This window comes from Taudactylus pleione, unplaced genomic scaffold, assembly GCF_031769625.1.
Source record: "Taudactylus pleione unplaced genomic scaffold, aTauple2 ptg000018l, whole genome shotgun sequence".
Taxonomy (NCBI): domain Eukaryota; kingdom Metazoa; phylum Chordata; class Amphibia; order Anura; family Myobatrachidae; genus Taudactylus; species Taudactylus pleione.
Window position 1 is genome coordinate 17,785,332 of NW_028284420.1, and position 17,716 is coordinate 17,803,047.

General features: G+C 44.5%; 1 pseudogene; it reads right to left on the minus strand.

The window, feature by feature from the left end:
- Positions 1–1,800: 1,800 nt before the first annotated feature.
- Positions 1,801–17,716, minus strand: part of LOC148540697 (uncharacterized) — a 29,194-nt pseudogene continuing 13,278 nt past the window's right edge.

Sequence of the window (17,716 nt, forward strand, 5' to 3'; positions counted from 1 at the left end):
AACATCCCGGCTTCTTCTGCAAAAAGTGTTGTCCTCGTGAATTGTTTTTGATCTTACCGATATCATTATGTACAATCCATTCCTTCAAATTTTTGCCACGTTTGTACCCCATCATTAATCTCTAATTCCTCAACGATGTAATCGAAGGATCAGTGTTGATTAGTGGCCACAGACGTTTGGCTGAACTGTTAATAACCTTGCTGGATGTATTAAATTCATTAATAAAAAGCATGGTCCCAGACAATTTATTTTCTTTGACTTTAGCTATTTCCATATCTTCTCTGGTTTTCATCATCACTTTGTGCATAGCTTTATCTAGCTCTTTGGGGTTATAACCCCTCTCCAAGTATCTAGACTTCATTTTATGCATTTCTTCGACCGCTATATCATCATCATTGGTGATCCTCCTGATGCGTAAAAATTCAGAATAAGGTAATCCTCTTTTCAGGGATATTGGATGATTACTGCCAAAATGTAAGGCTGTGTTGCAGTCTGTTGGTTTATGAAAAATGCGTGTGTTGAACCGATCACCAGTCCATTCAATTGACACATCCAGATAATGCACGCAGGATGAGCTAATGTCATATGTGAATTTGATCTGTTCATGAGACATATTAACTTCTGCCATGGCTTGATGGAATGCCGCCTCAGAGCCTGACCACAAAATCAAGATGTCATCTATATATCTGATGTAATAGACCAAGTGAGGACAAAAGTTATAATTTGACAAAAATAACACATCCTCCAATTTAAACATGAAAATGTTTGCCAGGGAAGGTGCCACAGGTGACCCCATTGTGCACCCCCTCTTTTGTAAAAAATACTCATTATCAAATAGGAAATAATTCCTTGTGAGTATTTTTTCCAATAAATCAATAAATAGAGGAATAGGTGGTCCAGAATATGTGTCATCTTGTCTCAAAAAGTCCCTCATGCTTCGTAAACCCTCATCATGGGGAATACTCGTATAAAGTGATACGACATCCACTGTACAAAGTTTCAAATCATTTGGTAAATTATCAAGACTGAAAAGTCTATCCAACAGCATGTTGGTATTTTTCAAAAACGTTGGTTGCTTCTGTATTAGTGGTTGCACAAGAAAGTCCAGATATTGTGAAATAGGACTGTACAAAGAATCTCTCGCTGAGATGATTGGCCTACCAGGAGGGGCCACCAGGGATTTATGTATTTTCGGGAGTGTATAAATTAAGGGCACCACTGGATGCTCAGTCATCAAATTCTTAGCCATATTTTCACTTAGCCACCCTCTCATGACAAATTGACTTAACAAATCGTCCAATTCCCGTTTATATTGTTCCGTTGGATCACCGGACAATTTCAAATAAACTTCACCATCACCCAATTGTCTGTATATTTCCGACTTATACATCTCCAAATCCTGTATAACCAGGGCACCCCCCTTATCGGCTGGCCTAAACACCACATTTTGCTCTCTGCTTAACCCTTGAAGTGCTTTAAATTCTTCTGCTGTTAAATTGCATTGGACCTTGTTATTTTGTGTCTGCATTACTTCTGAGTCAAGAACTCGTACAAAGGTTTTAATTGATGGATTAGCAGAGACAGGTTCAAAAGAAGATTTCCTCTTGATCGGATCTACATGTTCTAAAAGTGCAGCCGTGCTATCAGAAAGAAATTCTTTCAGTTTAAGTGATCTGTAGAAACGCCACAAATCTTGTTTCCACCTAAAACTATCAAATTTATTGGTGGGTACAAATGTTAAGCCCTTATTAAGGACCTTCATCTCAATTGGAGTAATCGTTCTATTTGACAAATTAACAATTATACTTTCCGTTTGTAAACTCTTTTTCCTTTCTCTTTCGGTTTGGCCCCCTCTTCTACTGTGTGTTCTCTTCCCCCTCTGGTACGAGTGACAACTCCTAAAGGGTTTTTTTTGGAAATCTCTCTTGGGATAAAATCCTGATCACTATAAGACGAGTTAGAAGCACTGGAAATGTCGGTGTGAGCCTGAAAACGCTGTCTTGATTGTCTAGGTCTGTGTGTGAACGTATTAGACCTCCCCGTGGCCCAAGAATAAACCCTTTGTTCTTGATAGTCGAAATTGACTGTGTTTAATTTATCTTTTTTATATTTAATTAAATTCTGCTTATATTCTTGTACTTGAGTGGCAAGTTTTTCCAACCAATTCTCTTTTTTGTCTATTACCAACATAGATTTATTCAGTGTCTCAAAAGCAGTAATCTTTTCTCTAATCAAACCCAGTTCACGTGCCGATTCCTCAATTACGAGAATAATAAGGTCTACCGAGCACTTATTGAGCACTGCCACCCACCTTTTGCAAAACTCAATATTATTGCGACCAATTGTATATATATATATATATATATATATATATATATAGATATGTATATGTAATGCGTATGTGTGTGTATATTTATATATATATATATATATATGTATATATATATGTATATATATATATATATATGTATGCGTGTGTATGTGTATATATATCTATATAATGTGTTTATATAAATATGTTTACAGGTTTATAATAAAATAATAGCCCAGGTCATTACTTGTAAAAATAAAAGTTGTATTCAATTTGCTTGATGCTTTTTCATTTTATATACAGACTGTTAAGCCGGGTGCACATGGAACGATATGCTCCATGAGCGATATCGTTCAGTGTTGTCCCCTCACCTGCCGGGCTCAATGTAGTTCCCGACATTGAGCATACACACTGAACGATATCGTTCAGTGACGTCACCGACTGCATCCCTGAACTTGCAGAATCTGGAGGTATCGTCAGATTGACCTGCAAGTACGGCCGATGAAAGATATCTTTAATGATCTGCGTGGTCGTCCACGCATTAAACTGCCAAATTTGGGTTCACTGTTTCTCAGCCTCTGAGTGGCGCCTGTTGATTTTGGATTCTATGTTGGGGGTACAGACCCTGAGGAGGGCATCGGAGCAAGATTCTTGTCTGATGGTGACAGGTGATTGGAGTGTCATTGTGATATATATATATAAAATTCCAGCCAGGTGGCATCAAGAAGTAGCCGGGTGGGGACCCCTCGCAGTAATTAAATGTTTTAAACCATGACCTTATAATGATTTAAACTTGAAATAACATTTTATATATAAATTCTCCTCTTCTTATTAGAGGCCAGTCGTCTGATTATGAAAAAGATGTAAAGTCTGTAGGATCTGGTCCTTTTTATACAGCTCCCAGATACTGTCCGCACTTGCAGGCTCCCAAAGTGCCGGGTGGTAGGCTGTTTCTTGCCAGGTGGTGCACCTGCAAAATACAGCCTGGGGAGAACACTAATACACATGCCGATGCCGGAATCCCGATGCCCGGCAAAATGCTGATGATGATATCTCCAATGGGACCAGGATACCGGCGTCTGCATCCTGGCTGCCGGAATCCCGAACAAAGGATGTGGGTAAGTATCCGCAGCTGCTCAGGGATGGGGGCCTAGCTTCAGGGTCCCCCCTGGGGGGAAATCAGGGTTAGGCACCCCCTTCCCTGGGGAAGGTTAGGGTTAGGCTGCAGGGAGGGTGGGTTATGTTTAGGCACCACCGGAGGAAGTTTAGGTTAGGCACTTCCCCGGGGAGGTTAGGGTTAGGCACCACCAAGGGAGGGTTAGGGGGGAGAGGGGAGGGATAGGGTACTTACAAGTCAACGTCTGGATTTTCAATAGTCAGGCTTCCGGAGTCGGGATTTGAACCTGCGGCTCTACATAAAAAGGTAATAACCAGGGGTACACTCACCAGTACTTATGCATTATTCATTTATTGTATTATTATATCACATAGAGACTTCACATCAACGTTTCGGTCCAGTACATGGACCTTTGTCAAGATAACCACATAAGTGGACCAAACAGTTCGGTCCATTTATGTCATTATCTTGACAAAGATCCACGTACCAGACTGAAATGTTGATGTGAAGTCTCTATGTGATATAATACAATAAATAAATAAATGACAGAATTTCGCATCGGACGGGCATGCTGGACGATCCAGCATGCCCGATCAGTCGATATTTTACCCTCGGTTGCCCTACCTATGTAATGGTCATGAGACAGGGTGGCAAACTGTCAAGGTACAAAAGTTCTGATGATGGGTTGGAACTGGGGACCTCATTCAGAGTCGGTCGTTGCGGCCACACAGTCGTACGCCACCGATGTTCGCTAAACTGCGCATGCGTAAAGTTCGCAATGCGCGTGCGCAAACTAGCGGCTACGATCAGAAATTTCTCTCTCCTTGAACACAGCCAGGTCGGTAGTTTGAGTGACAGAATGAGGCGTTCGTGGGTGGTAATAGGGGAAGGTGCTTGAAAACGGGGGAGTGGAGATCCGAACGCAGGCGTGCCAAATTATGCGAACAGCGTTTTATGGGAGTGCATAATTAACAAAGTAGTGTCATGGCACATGTGACATGGGTGGTTTGTACACTGACCTGATCGTAGTGCTTAAGAGAGGGTATGGTCAACCTTAAGCTCTACGACCAGTTCCGATGGTTACCGATGGTCTCGATTAATCCTTATATGGCCGGAGATGATGTGTAATGCGTACGAGAAGGGGGCGTATTTTTTGTCTTACGGCCGTATCCTCCCCTTGGTCGGCCAGCTAACGATCCGATCTTAAGGACGCAACTTGCGAGTGCATCATTTGCATATCCGGCCCCTTTTCCCTTACGACCGTGCGGCCGCAACGACTGACTCTGAATGAGGTCCTGGGACCCAGGAAGATGGGTAAAAGTACCCAAGTCTCTTTAGGGGCATGGGTGTACAGGATAGGTGTAACCAATGTCTCCAATATGCAGCAACCACACACAACTCACACCTCACAGCAGCTCACACTATAATCATGCTGTAAATGAGAGGGAGATGCCATGCCCTCCCATGTAGTTATGCACTCCCACCATGTTGAGTGTCTTGGCAGCCCTGCTGGGACCACCCTATGTGTGTAATGGCCATTATGGTGTATGACATAACGTGTAAGGGCCATTACGGTGTGTGGCATAATAATGTGCAAGGGACACTACTGTGTGGTGTAATGTGACTGAGGGGCATTACTGTGTGGCATAATTTTAATTGGGGGTGCTATCGTGTGATCACGCACTTTCCCAGCGAGACTACACCACATTTTTTTTTAAGCCCGCCTGCGGCGCGCTCTTTTCCTCCATTAGGTGTGGAGGTGGGCACCAATGCTCTTTATGTACACAGAACAGCAAAATATGTACTTTCGGCTTTACTTTGGTGGCACAGATGTGTCTTCTTCCGTGTTCAGCTCCTCTGCCCTAAAAAATTCATACAGTGATCACTATCTCTACAACTGCTAAACTAGGGCTTGGTCAGTTGGGAAAATGCCTTTCCTTATCCTTGTGTGTGACCTATACCAATGAAGTGCCAGCTTTACCTACCAGAACCAAACAAATACCAAATGTCTGACTATGGCACATGTATGAATCCCCTGCAGGATAATCTCTGTTGTATGTATTTTAATACAGAGAATTATATATAATTGTATGTTGTTACTTATTAATGATGTGATTAATTATATTTATTTATAAAAGTATAGACTACGAAGTAGGAGGAGTCAAAAATAGTAAGGGGAGGAGTCTACGCCTGGGGCAAGATACTGACGCCAGTGTGGGCCTGTGTGTTCTCTAAATGCCAGGGCCTATTTTTAGTCCCAGTCCGGCCCTGATCACAGTGCTCAACTCTGTCACGGATCTTCACTGCATCACAGGGCTCAACCCTGCTTCACATCACAGGGCTCAACCCTGCCTCGGATTCTCACCACATCTCAGGGCTCAACCCTGTTCCGGATCTTTATTACTTTGCAGGGCTCAACCCTGTCCCAGATCTTCACTACTTTGCAGGGCTCAACCCTGTTTCGGATTTTCATCACGCTACAGGGCTCAACCCTAGTAACATCCTTTATACCATCCTGAGGTCTTAGCCTCATATTGGACTCGGGGTTCCCCACCACATAAGAATCAAAGACTTCATTTACATATGGGGGTTTACTCCTATAATGACTGCTGCATATCTGAACTTCTGTGTTGTTGAGACTTTGGCCCTCATTCAGAGGCGGTCGGAGGATGCAAGCGGTCGCTCAGAAACTGGGCGGCCGCTTGCATCCTGACCGGCCGCCTCTGTTTCGGTCATTAGGCTGTGGGTTAACACCCACAGCTCTAACGACCGCTAGGGTGATGGTCGCGATGGTCATTGACCATCACGACCATCGGGGCTTACGACGAGACCCTAGGGTAGGGTCTCACTTGTTGTAAGCCCCGGAGAGCTTCTGGCTCTGTCAGAGCCGGAAGCTCTCCACTGACATCACTTGTGATGTCAGTGGGGCCTCCCCCAAATGGCAGGCCACCCCCCCGGGCCGCCTTCCAAACGGGGCGAGCTGTCAATCAACATCGACAGCTCGCCCCCTTTGGAAAGAGACCCGTTACGACCGGCGCTGTCGGTCGTAGCGGGTCTCACGCATGCGCATGAAGGAGCCGGCTCCCTCGTGCGCATGCGCACTAGACAAACATCGAGGCGGCCGTGCGGTCGTAGACCGTACAGCCGCCTCTGAATAAAGCCCTTTATGTGAAACGTTGCAATATATTTGCCTGTGAATAAATTCTATTTACTTTTATTCCGTGTTACTGAGATTCCATGCACAGGTCATTCCTAAAGCCACCTCAGTTTATAGTGCCCAGTAGGCCTGACTCCTTCCAGGAGTCTCAAGTGTCGGCAGCCGTGACAGTAATGCTTGCATCATTTAAGAGAGTACAATAGGAGCATCTAAATAATAGGAGGGCAGGGAGAGTCAGATGCTAGCAATACGCCCATTACAACTTTCATTACAATTATGCCATTACAACTTTCAGCTCAAAATCTCTGTGGCTCTTAATCTGACACTGCTCCATCATTACTGGTCTCTAACTTAACGCACTGATCCCCTGTAGTCGATGCAGAGGCACAGACTTCCATTCTTTTTTTTATGAAAAAAAGCCCACACCAGTGGGAGAAGTGAAAGGGCAGATGAACCGTTTATCCAAATTCTCTTGGATATAGTCAGTCATGGCCTGTGTTTCTGGGAGCGATAGTGGATAAATTCGCCCTCTGGGAGAAGATTTCCCAGGGATTAATTCAATTGGACAATCCCATTCATGGTGAGGAGGAAGAATATCAGCACCAGCTTTACTGAAACAGTGAATTCTTGATAAGGAGGAGGTGGAATATCCTGTTGAGACGGTACTACAGAGCATACTGGAAGAACTTTTTGGAGCAATAACCAAAAGCAGGAAGATCCCCAAGCGGTAATTTGTGAGGTTTGCCAGTAAATTTGAGGATTATGCAAACGAAGCCAGGGCAAGCCCAGAACTATGGAATGCAAGGCCCTGGGTATGACAAGAAAACTTAAAAGTTCAGAGTGCAGAGCACCAATCTTGACTCACAGAGGTCGATTCTGAAGGGTAATTGTACCCCTTAGGATGCAGCTTCCATCAACCGCTGTGAGGTAGATAGGATGAAGCAGACCCTTGGTTGGTAATGCCAACCACTGGACTAATTCAGATGTGACAAAGGCCCTCATTCAGAGCCGTACACTCTGAGCAGAGCGCACGCTCTGAATGAGGGCCGCCCTCCATAATTCTGGAGCATCCTCCTGGACGCTCATATAGCTGTGGGTCACCACCCACAGCCTATATGAGCTTGCAGTTTGATGGCCGCGATGGTCTTGACCATCGCGACCATCGAAACTGCGAGCCGGAGCCTGCGGTTGAGGTTTTCAACCGCAAGGCCCGGAGTGATTTTGGCTCTATCAGAGCCAAAATCACTCCCACTGACATCACTAGTGATGTCAGTGGGCCGGCTTCTGACGATAGGCATTCCCTTGGGAACGCCCCCGTCAGGGAGGCACGCCCCCGGCACGCCCACCAAAGGGGGCGTGCTGTCAATCAACATCGACAGCACGCCCCCTTTGATCAGACACAACGAGCGAAGGAAAGTCCTTCGCTCGTCGCGTCTGGCGCATGCGCACGACGGAGCACCCTCCGTCGTGCGCATGCTCAGTGCAGAACATCGACCCACTTGCGAGCGGACAGCCGCTCACGAGTGGGTCTGAATCAGGCCCAAAGTTGCCAGCTGCACCTGAATCCAACAAGCTTGCTTGAAGAGAAACTGAGAAAATGCAATTAGTTTTCTTTGGAGAGGAATGAACTACTCCTAACTTGCCAAGTTAGGAGCGGGTGTTTCCCAGATACCTGGGACATTTGTTGATCTGATGAGATGGAGCAGCACAGTATAGACAGATTCTTAGACTGTCACTTATGGCGTTCTTCCTGGGATAGGCGAGAACTATTGATTTGCGTCAGTTCCTCTTTGGGAGGAGAAACTGACTGAGACAAGACTGTCGCTCGAGGTTTAGGATGAATGAATCTTCCTCTCTCAATAGTCCACCTTGGTGCACAGGGAGATCAAGTCCTCTAACTTGTCCGGGAGATCACAAATAACAAGAATATCTTTAATTTTGTCGGATAACCATTTTCAGAAGGCTGCATAGAATGCTCCATCATTCCAAGAGAGTTCTGTTGCCAGTATTTGAAACTGCACCATATACTGGCCTTCATAATTTGAACCTTGGTGTAGACGTAGGAGGTCTGAAGATGCAGATGACACTCTCCAAGGCTCATTGAAGATTCAGCGGAATTCCTTGTAAGATGTTAGGATGGGATCTGATCTGTCCCATAAAGGTGAAGCCCAGGCTAAGGCGGATCCAGATAATAGAGACATGATATATGCCACTACGGTCTATAGGAAAATTGCTGGGTTAGAGCTCAAACTATTTCACATTGATTTAGAAAGGCCCTGCAATTTTCAGGGGTTCCCATAAAATTTTGCAGGAGTACTGTAGGAATATGCAGACGAGTTGCCACTGAGGAAACTAGAACTGGAGAGATGGGTTGGAAGAAGTGGAAGCTCCTGAGCCTCTAAGAGTAGATTGAATGTTATCCAGCTGGTTAGTCAGTTCTTGGAGGAACTACCACCTGATTCTATGCCACCCCTTGGTGTTCTAGGCAAGCAGCAAGGTCAGGTTTAAACCCAGCAGCTTGTGCCTGATTCTCGGCTGGATCCATAGTGCCAGAACAAACTGTCAAGCCTGAGGGTTGGTTTGGGTTGGAACAGGCATGGGAGGCTGAAGAGGAGGTTTGAGAGGCGTAAAGGAAGTTAGGTGGCTTGAGCCAGGACTTCATTATGTATTGATGTGTGGAGATAGAGATGGGTCCTAAGGCGAGGACAGGAATAGAATGTCTTCATTGACAGCAGATTGGAATGGGACTAGACAGGAATAGAATGTCTTTATTGACAGCAGATTGGAATAGGACTAGATATATAATACTGAAGGAATTGGCACAATCGGATTGGAATCGATGATGCTGGATTGAGAGCTGGATTAGTTTGAGACCAATGTTGATGAATTAAAGAACTTGATGGATTTGAATCCGATGTTGATGAACTTAATCGGTTGGGACCGATGTTGAAGAATTGAAGATTTAATTGGTTAGAGTCCAGTGTTGATGAATTGATGAACTTGATCAGTTGGGACTAATGTTGATGAATTGAAGAACTTAGGGCCTGATTCAGACCCACTCGTGAGCGGCTGTCCGCTCGCAAGTGGGTCGATGTTCTGGACTGAGCATGCGCACGACGGAGGGAGCTCCGTCGTGCGCATGCGCCAGACGCAACGAGCGAAGGAAAGTCCTTCGCTCGTTGTGTCTGATCAAAGGGGGCGTGCTGTCTATGTTGTTTGACAGCACGCCCCCTTTGGTAGGCGTGCCACCCTGACGGGGGCGTTCCCACGGGAACGCCTCCCGTCAGCAGCCGGCCCACTGACATCACTAGTGATGTCAGTGGGAGTGATTTTGGCTCTGATAGAGCCAAAATCACTCCGGGCCTTGCGGTTGAAAACCTCAACCGCAGGCTCCGGCTCGCAGTTTCGATGGTCGCGATGGTCACGACCATCGCAGCCATCAAAATGCACGCTCGTATAGGCTGTGGGTGGTGACCCACAGCTATACGAGCGTCCAGGAGGACGCTCCATTTTCATGGAGGCCGGCCCTCATTCAGAGCGTGCGCTCTGCTCAGAGCGTACGGCTCTGAATGAGGGCCTTAATTAATAAGAGTCCAATGTTGATGAATTGATGAAGATGATCAGTTGGGATCTAAGTTGATGAATTGAAGAACTTAATGATATGAGTCCAATATTGATGAATTGATCAACTTGATAGGTTGGAACCGATGTTGATGATTTGAAGAATTTAACTGATATGAGTCCAATGATTGGAGGTATTGGCTGGAACCGATGGTGGCTGTAAGAACAAGTCTAAGTAGTAAAACCAGACTGGTCTGCAAGATGGTATAGGAGACTTGTTTACCATATTTAGGAACTAGATATAACGGACTGGAACCGTACAGATACAGAGTACCTGGGAGCTCAGCACAGAGCTGTAACTTCAGCAAGAAGCGATGTTGTACTGGGAACAGAGGCCAGTCAGGAAATGAAAATTATAGGGGATGATACCCAGGGATTGGATGCTGCGATCAGCTGGTCTGGGAGCAGCGCTCTGAGTGGAGGAAGAGCGTCAGGCAAGTCCAACATGGCTGCATCCATACTGTGGTTTAGGAGGCAATCTGGCTTGCAGCTTGTGTACCATTATGCTGGGAAGACACACTAGACCTCATTCAGAGTCGGTCGTAAGCGGCCGCTCGGTCGTATGCATCCGATATTTTCAAACCACGTATGCGTACGGTTAGTTGTGCGCATGTGCGTATGAGACCTTGCGATCCAAAATGCTATCGATTGTACGGCTTACGAGCAGGAAGTGGCTTCCGAGAGTTGATTGACATGAAAGGCCATTTGTGGGTGTTGACAGGGGTGGTGGTCTAAAAACGCAGGCATTCCTCACCGTTTTCAGGGCGTTTTAGGGGCGTACATAAATTTCCTGCTACGAGCAGGTTAGAGGCCTGGCTGATCGTACAGCTTGAGGTTGGGTATGTGCTCTCTTAAGCACCAGAGTACAATCGATACTATCGAATGTGACTGATGTTATGTTTGATGTTTCTATTTTGTGCCACACAATGCAAGCAGCTAATAATCGTTTGTTGTTTCTAATAACACTGCGTATGACCGAGCGGCCGCTTACGACCGACTCTGAATGAGGTCCACTGTAAGCAAGAGGGGCTGCAGAGAGCCATTGCTATACTCAGTGACAGGACACTGAGCGGACAGGGCAGGAGCAGCACAGACAGACTTCGGCACCAGCCGGGAGCGATGCACAACATGAGGGGACCTCTGTGCTATCCTGGACAGACACTGGAGAGGTAAGAAAGTGTTTTTTAAGGACTGGAGAGTGACACACTTCATTGATGCCAATGGTTGCTAGTAAACCAAATCTCTACATTCTCACGAATACTGTTTCCAATTACAATATGGCTGCCCATAAATTGTGTGGGTGACGTATGACTTATTTCAGTTTTTTTTTTAAAATAACTAGACTTCCATTTTCTAAACAAACTTTATTTTCTATGTCAAGCTGGTTGAATCTGGATAATAACTCTTGCAAGCTAATTTATGCCTATTTTATTTAGGTGCTGGGAAAGTTTAATGGATTTTTTTCCCTTTCACAGGAATTTTAAAGGTTATTATTTAACATTTGCATAAGGTAAATGAAAAAAAAATCAAAAGATATTTACTCATGGTAAGCACTTCCATCAAGGAGTGACCTTTCCCAAATAACCAGGGGTTTAGCTCAGTTTATAGTTTGATCATTTTAACATAATTTCAGTAAGTTGATAGATGAAGCATTTTATTTTTGCTCATTCGCTGTTTCCGCTCAGATAATTAATGAGGTATTCACAAACAGGTGCTGCCATCCTCTACCACCTGGAATGGGCCATGACAGGCAAGATATCTGAAAATGTCACCACCATGCAGAAGTAATTACCTGTTTCATCAGTAGAATTTGTTCTTTCATATATCTGAAATTGCGAGTTCCGAAATGTGAAGTTTGAGATGGCAAATTTTTGCTGACTCTAGAATCACAACATGGGGCATTTATTATAACTAATGGACAAGTTGGCTATATGAACAAACTTCTTTATATGCAGCTGCAGCTGCTCCTAACTATCTCTTTACACTGCACTTTTCTTACTATGGTGGTGCCCTGGGGCGGCTTGGCTGGGCCAGTTTTTGGGGGGTCCTGCGCTCTGGATTTGAACCCTAGTATGTTAGGGACCTACCCGAAAGAGGTTACTTGGATATGGTGGGTGGGCCCATAACCTTGGCCATGATTATGCTAAAATGTTATTGCATTTATATATATTATTAATCATTTGGAGTTGTGCACCTGAGATTTGTCTGTTTCTGTGCCTGCAATTAGTCTCATCAGGTAGCACCTCCCATCATATATAAAGTCAGGTTGTGCAGTCCAGAAATCTTTCCTATATGAACAAATGGACTCTCCTCAAACCATTTTTTGGCATGAGGGAGCATAAAAAAGTCATAGATTTCTATAAGTACAGGATTTTGGCAGCCCTCTTTCAATGCAAAACAGTTTGCAGGATGGTGATAGCAGAGAAAATGAATGAAAAAATACTTTGTTATTTAACTATGAAAATGTGCTTTATTATTTTCGATTGTGAATAGTTTCTACAAATATATTTGATAACTTACATCTCTTTTTAATTTTTATTTTATTTATTTCTACCTACTGGAACTGAGGGCTTGATTCAGAGTTTGTACGCTATTGCATTCTCAACTGCGTTTGCGTTCGCAATGTTTATGTGAAAATATGCTAATGCCTGCTAACAGACTCTCTGTCTTAAATAGTGTGCAAATGTTACTACATCCACTTCCCCTATCTGTGTTATGTGTAGATCCTTCGGGGATTGAGAATACGCCACCATCGACGTAACATTGGACGCACATCGGCTCCTATAGTAAATCCTGGGCTGTCACATTCCAGGTCAACTGTTTCTCTGAAACTGTGGTTCTGTGATTGGGACGCAGCCTCAAGTGCAGACACACCCCTGGAACTCCCATAACTCACCCACAGAGTGGCCTCTTTTTGCAAACACTTTCAGCCACTTACATGACTACACCCAAAAGCTCCCATGGATCACAGTGGACTGCTCAGGACCTTGCGATCATGGAGACATTGTGAATGCCATCTTAATCTTTAGTTCAGGTGTGCACAGTGAGACTTTCCACGGCCATATGCCCAGTAGCCAGGGCCGGTGCAAGGTTTCCGGGCGCCCTAGGCAACATTTCACCAACTGCCCCAGCTCCCTCCAATTCATAATATGCCACGCATCAGTCTCCCCAGTTAAATAACATGCCACGCAGCGGTGTCCCAAAAATCATAATGTAAATCATAACACTGCCGCCAATTCATAATATGCCACACAGCTTTGCCCAAATTCATTATATGCCACTCAGCCATGAATTATGCCATTCATTTTTTTTTTTGTGGACTCAGCGGCGCCCTCCAGTGGCTGGCACCCTTAGGCGGCTACCTAAGGTTGCCTAGTGGTAGCACCGGGCCTGCCAGTAGCAAAAATCACTCAATTGCGTCAACATTGCCATTGCACACAACTGAACCAGGTCCTGAAAGTCCAAATCTGAGCTTTGAGATGAAATGTGCATGTGCAAATCGGCTGGCCAGTCATGCATCCTCAAATTCTCTGAGATTGGCCTGGCAAAGTGGTGTGTTAACCTTTACCACTCCGGCCCTTTATGACCAAGGCATAAATTGCATTGATATGTGATTTTATATTGCTGCATTAAAAAGTGTATCATATTACCACATTAATAAATGCACACTTTGCTGACCCCTTCTAACAACCCCTTCTAATAACCAGGAACAGGATGAAAAGTAGGAGCTGAGCTTAATATGAAGTAAGATCAGAGTTGTAACACAGCACTCCTCACAGATCTCTCAAAACCTGGCTTTTCAAGCTCAAACACAGACAGTAACAGGCATGCCCCTTAATATATATACAGTAGCCGCACATAAAGGGTTGCAGAGAGGAATTTGAAGCTCCGGTGTGTCAGCTTGTTGTGGCTCAATGATTATGGACCCCATAAAATAGACTATGGGGCCTATTCATCATCACTTCATTTTTACAAAACCAGGTGAAAATGAAAAGTTTTACCTGCAATTGTAAAAATTAAGTTTTCAGCCATTCATCAAGAAGGTAAAGCAGGAGATATCACAGATATCTCCTACTTACCTTCCTTTCACGGAATGGCCCGCTGTCCCCATACACTAGTATGGGGACAGTATTCATCAAGCTTCGAAAATACTACATTTTTGGAGCTTGAGTGCAGAAGCATTCGCCATCTTCGGATGGCGAATGCTCCTGATACCCGCTCCTTTCCTATGAGAAAAAGTTCCAGGTTGCGAAGAGGGATCCTTTCGGATCCCTCCATCCCTGTCCGACTCCTTCCACCAGAAGTCGGGGCTCTTGTGCGCATGCGTGACCCGGGGCAGCCATCTTATAGGGCACCTGTTTTCATGTGGTAAATCTGTCAATAAACATAAGAAAGAGCCAGAGAGATAGCAAAGTATTTTACTTAGGGGTCTACTACTCCTTATGTTAATTATCGGGGTCCGGACGGACCCAGAAAATTAACATTCCTACTCGCTGTGAGCACCGGAGCAATTCATCATTGCTCCAGCGCAGAGACAGCTGATCCAAAAAGCTGTCTCAGAGCAGTGAAACTTTGCACTGCTGAGTCTGACTCGGCAGTGCTAGTGCGCCTGTGTGAACTAGAGTTTACGCAGGCATACAAAGCCCCGGCATCCAGCGGAAGGAGCCGGACAGGGAAGAGGGATCTGGCCAGCGCCATTTTTTCTGTGCATACGCAGGTCACCGCCATTTTCCCAGTGATTTTTTACTGCTCTGCAGCACCGATTTGGCGCTGTGTAGCTAAACATCGGACTCTGAGGAGAGGTAAGTATTTATTAACTATGGGTGCAGGGTGTGCGATGTGGACCCCCCTGGACCCAGGGGCTCATGTGCACCGCACACCTTGCACCCATTATAAAGACTCATATAGTGCAAGAGATTCATCTGAATTCAGAAGGATCTCTGCATGTGCATAACTAAGCATAGCCTGCTTATTATTCAACACACCCTCAAACCTCTATTAGGACCCAGAGTCAGAGGGAGGTGTAACCTCTGAACACTCTTTGCTACTTTTTACACTAATAGTATACTACTATTCCCCTAATATTATGCTAGTTTTACGCAAATATTTGGACGCTCCTGGCACGCACCCTGCAGCCTGTACAGGTGCTCGGAGTGTCCTGAGCATAATTCCAGATGCTGGCAGCCTCGCTCCTGGGTCAACATGATGACATCATGTGCTCAGGGGGCGTGGGCGGCACAGGCCCCAGTGCCACCCTGTTACACCACTGGGAGGCGCACAGGATATGTGTGATGATTACAAATACAGTCACATGTGTCCAGTGCCTTCTAATTATACTCAGGTGTCAACTTTTTTAAGTGATTGGGTGCGCACTAGTTAACACAACCATATCCTCCTCCTCCTCCACTGGCAACATACCACCAGCTGTCACTCCAAATTTCTTGCTATTACCTACAGTATGCCAACTCAACAAAAATATAAAAGCATATATTAATTACCGTTATATTGTCAAGGAGACTGTGTTCTTTCTCACAGAATTTCTGCTTAGAAATTCATAAAGAACAGCTTCAAAGAACTCAAATTCCAATTTTCTGAATGTGGAGCACAGTTATGCTGTTCAGAAACATAGATGTCAATTTCACTGTAAAAAATTGTGCTATCAGCCCCTTTTTTAATAATTTAACATAAAAAGCAACAAAAAAACCCCAAAAATATTTAGTCAATAAATTTGTCCGTATTGTAAGTGACACTTACACAGATTAAGACCAGTAGTCCAGTAAGTAAGAGTTTAATGTATATTTTTAAACACATAGGCCCTCATTCAGAGCCGCTCGTAAGCGGCCGTACGCTCGTAGTGAACCGATGTTGTGCAACCACGCATGCGCCGGTGTAACAATGCGCTGGTATATCTGGTATTCTCTACCGCAATGACGATGGTCTCTTCCTCCTTCCTGTGCCTCTTCGATGTTTATCCGATTTATCAATTGTTGCCAGAAAAACAATCAACTTAGAATTGAAAACAAGCTTGTAATGTGTTTATCAAATAGTATTTTTTTAGTAGCATAAAACCGTACGCAGGTGAACTACTCAGCTGCTAATTTCTGGATTAGACAATCAATTAGCGTACCAATTTTTGTGAAAAATATGTGTTTTTGCATTTTGTATTTGGAGTTATTTTATTGCAACAATATTGTCATCATGTTTGTGTTTCTTGTTCATTTTTAAGGGGCCAAGAAAAAACTTGTCCTTTTTTTTTTTGGCAAAGTGTTCATTAAAACTCCTAAATGTTTTTTAACCCTTTGGTTTCGGAATCCAAAATAATGTGTAGATTTCCGTACATTTTTTTTTGTTGTTTTTTGCGGGATTACCTATGAACCAGTTTTTGAATAATTTCACAATACAATTGAGCAGATTTTCCAGATGTTTTATTTTTAAACACATTTTTTTTTTTATGTGTAATTGTCATAAATCACATCTGGATAACGTAAATAAATTAAAAAAATAATAACAAAACACACAAACACAAATAGTAGCAGTTGCCCAACACAAAATAACACAATTTAAAAACAATTCACAAGAAAGGAGAGGGAAGTTTTGGCCCTTAAGGAATATGGGGCAAGCACAGAAGGAATGTGGGAAAATTAGCCAGTGCTGTCATCAGGGCTGCCATCAGAAATCGTGGGGCCCAGTACAAATGAAAAAGGCAGGGCCCCCCCACCTCCTTGGTTCCTCCCCTCAAAGGCCCGGTGGACGCAGAGGTGGTGCAGTGTTGAGCTTTGGAACTTGAAGCAAGTGCATGCAATGAGCTCCCACCACGAGATAGGCGTTTTTATAATGGGTGCAAGGTGTGCGGTGCACACGGGCCCCTGGTCCAGGGGGGCCCACACCGCACACCCTGCACCCATAGGTAATCATACTTACCCCTCTGCTGATTCCTGAAGTGCTGCTCCGCAGCACTGGACTTGCGCTGCAGAGCAGCAAACACACACTGGGAAAATGGTGGCGGCTATTTTCCCAGTGTTCTGCGCATGCACAGAAAAGATGTCCCTGGGAAAGTAGGTGCGGGCGCCATTTTCCCGGAGACCCGCGCATGCGCTGTACATTCTGGCATAAAGCCAGAATCTACAGCGCTCAGTGCCGCGCTGAGCTGCCGATGGAGAGGAGGGGACCCAAATGGAGGCTGCACACAGGCCCTCTCCTCTCTTAAAATGCCCCTGCACCACGGTACTGACGTGCCTCACATGCCTCTCAGACTCACACATACACGTGCAAAATAAGAGTCCATCCACAAATGTAAAATAGACAGCAATATTTGACATGGACATGACACAGCTTACAGATGGGTATGTACTTTACTAATAAATTTATCTGATTGCATAGAAGAGAGTGCTGCTTATTCTAGGTTTATGAATGAACTCTGCTAGACAGATTATATATAAAATAAACAAATTAAGATATTTCACTTTAAAGATTACAAAGGAATAAAGGATTTTTTTAAAGTGAGAAAAGC